The sequence below is a fragment of the Pelodiscus sinensis genome, chromosome 17, assembly GCF_052426305.1.
Source record: "Pelodiscus sinensis isolate ZL-2025 chromosome 17, ASM5242630v1, whole genome shotgun sequence".
Lineage (NCBI taxonomy): Eukaryota > Metazoa > Chordata > Testudines > Trionychidae > Pelodiscus > Pelodiscus sinensis.
Genome location: NC_143068.1, coordinates 14,633,335 through 14,636,517, shown reverse-complemented (window position 1 = coordinate 14,636,517; position 3,183 = coordinate 14,633,335).

Genomic DNA, 3,183 nt, shown 5'->3' with positions numbered 1-3,183 from the left:
CTTCTCTGTAGACACAGGAAGGCAATAATTACCACATGATTATCATTTGGAAGTTTTATTCACGACCAGAAAAACTTGAAGTATACCTTTAAAAAAACATGGAAGCACAAAAGAGTCTGATACTGGAACACAGTTCTGTGCATGGCTATAGAATGCATTGGCTCTGGTCCTCTTATGATTTACCAGGACACATCAGGATCTATCTTTTTACATTTGGAAAGATGTACAGCTTATGCCCATAAGATCATACAAGTAGATGTATTTTGTATAGAGTATGTCCTAAAGTAGAAAAGGAGGGTGAGGGTAATTGCTTATATGCTTATTACTGGCATTCCCATTTCATTTCAACATTTCAAAGAGTGGTAAGAACTGTTGCTACTAACAAACTCACAACTACACTGTATGTCTACTCTCCCCGCCCCCCACCCTTGTAACTTGTAACTGATATCTAGCTTTTTGTTTTGCTAATATTATTGGTGTATTCAGCCTTCAATTTCTGCTAGCAGAAAGGAGGGATAAATCTCTTAAACAGGAGCAGACATCCACAATTCCCTAAACAAAACAAATGCTAATTATAGAGGCAGTGAATACTGGAACTTTAGAAAAAATAATGAGGAACTTCATATTCAGGAAAGATGCGTCAAAGTTCTTTCTTACCCCTTATTAAATACATTGTATCTGGAATTATGGCTTAAATAAAAATGTTTTAACAATTATCAAGAAAAGGAGCAGACCTGTTTACATAGTATACAATAAAGAGAACTCCAAATATATTAAGATACCAGAAATGCAATATAATCCATATTTACAAATAAACCATTTCCATAGGCTTCATCAATAGACCCATTTCTATCCATCTTTCTCTTCTCAAAAATACAGAGAACCTATCTCATAATTTTATATGTGCTTGTTATAAAGGAGACTCAAGAGTCAGTACACACAATACTGGCACTTCTAACTGCACCAGCCTCCTAATGCTAGTAGCATGTAAGGACAAATTCTTCAGGGATCCATGGTGTGAAATAGAATGTACACGATGTGCAAAATCATGGAGATAACTTAGGATTTAGTCTCTCCCTTTATTGTGTCTCTGGTGAGGGTGCATCCTAATTTATTTTCCTCCTTATTCATGCACCATCTCCACCCACTATTCTGCTTAGGGAAATCCTTGAAACACAGCCTCTTTGAATAACAGCAGCATACTGGATCACCATCACCTACACAAACAGCTGGTATAGCTTAGGAGAATGGAACAGGGATGTAACTGTGGGGCTAGTAGCACTGCCGGGGCTCCTGGCCCATCCAGAGATTGTTAATAACCAATAAGAAACAGCTCCTTGCTGATGCATTTCCCTGTTCCCAGCCTCCCTGGGCTTGCAGGGCAGGAGGAGAGTCCGTGACTCCATGTTGGCTCCCACAGCTGCCAGCATGGCTTTCCTCAAACCAGCTTCGGTTGGGGAAGCTGCAGCCTGGCCGTGGTAAGAGCTATGTTGGCAGTTGTGAGTATGTGTGGAATCACAGACCCTCCACCTGTCCCAGGTGGGTGAGGACATAGACCAGAGGCAGCTCAGGCTCCCTGCACAACTGGCAGGTGGTGGGTCAATCGTGGCTCCCCACAGCGTGGGCTGCAGCTCCAAGACCCCACTCCTCCAGCTGGAGCCAGGTTGGGGAAACCTGTGTGGGCAGAATACAGGGAGACCTTCCTTGGTGGGGGCCTGTAACATAGGCAGTGGACCTGCCTTGGACTGGAGTTTCTGGGGGGCTGCAGCTGTTGCTTGTGCCGCCTGCCCACCTGGCAGTCAGGGGCAATGCTGCCTGCACAGCATCCCAGGGTTGGGGGAACACTCAAGCAGCCTTGGGCTGATGGGAGACTCTCTGGCTCTGATGAGAGAAGGGGGTGGGCCAGCCTGGGGCTAGCATCCCCCAGCCTTTGGTTCACCATGCACCCATGTTGAGCACCTCCTGGGCACTGAGGTGTGTTAAGTCTCTTGAAGAAGTGGGCTCACGGTTGATCTTTCAAACTTACTCTCTCGACATTCACAAACCTGCTGTTTATTAACCTCTGGCTTGGTGTCATCAAACCCCACATATAGGCTTGGAAGGATGTGATTATCATGAGTGAACATTGATAAACATCAATTTCACTGCACACACACAAATCCAACTGAAAATATTTCCCTTAGTGATCATCAACTTTTATGAGTAGGAACTAGTGTTCCCTAAAATCTGTGCAGCTCAGGAGAGATTCAAATGTCACCCAACTGATTAGCAGGGCGCCCACGGCCAGGTTTTTTGTTTCTAATTGTGGTGCACATTCACACGTGCCTCAGTACACATAAAAAATTATGGCCCATGGACAGAAAAGATGAGAGGAAACATTGAAAGACAAAGGGTACGTCTACACTGCAACACTATTTCAAAATAACTAGTGCTATTCTGAAATAACTGATTCCGCATCTACGTAGCAGGCAGTTATTTCGAAAGTGCTAAAATACTGTCAGGCTGGAGGACTTCTTACTCAGACTCCTGTAACACTCATCGTACAAGGAATAAGGGAAGTCAGAGGAAGAGTGCTCTATTTCCAAATAAGTGATTAATAGATGCTCCCTATTTCAAAATAAGATAGCAATTGACATAGCACAATTTGCTTATTTCAACTTAAGCCCTGCAGTGTAGATGCACCCAAAAAAGTAAGAAAAATGCTGCTTGTGAGCACTCACTCGATCGAAACCTATTTACCTTGTACATTTGGACACGTCGCCTTGACCCTTTAACTGTGAAAATGCGTCAATAAAAACTGAGGGTGGATGAGGGGTTAAACCCCATAGTTCTGCTCCATTGTGAAAATACAACTAGAGGAAGAGGGGCAATGGTTACACATCCGGCCTACCCGTGTCTACGAACCCCTGAATCCTGCCGTGCGCCAGGCTCACGTCCGTGCCGCCGCGGGGTCTGCCCCGCACCGCAGGGGGGGCTGCCCGGACCAGAGCGCACAGGCCGAGGCGCCTGCGAGCAGCCGTGTGGGGGCAGCTTTCTAGAGCACCGCGGGTCCGCGCGCAACATCAGCCTTCCCGCGCCAGGAGCGCGAGGCCCAGCCCCCCCGCTGTGCTCCACGGCAGCGGACGCGCCTCACGCGCGGCGACCGTTGAGCGGCGCCAGTTCTGTGGCTCCCCAGTCCCTACG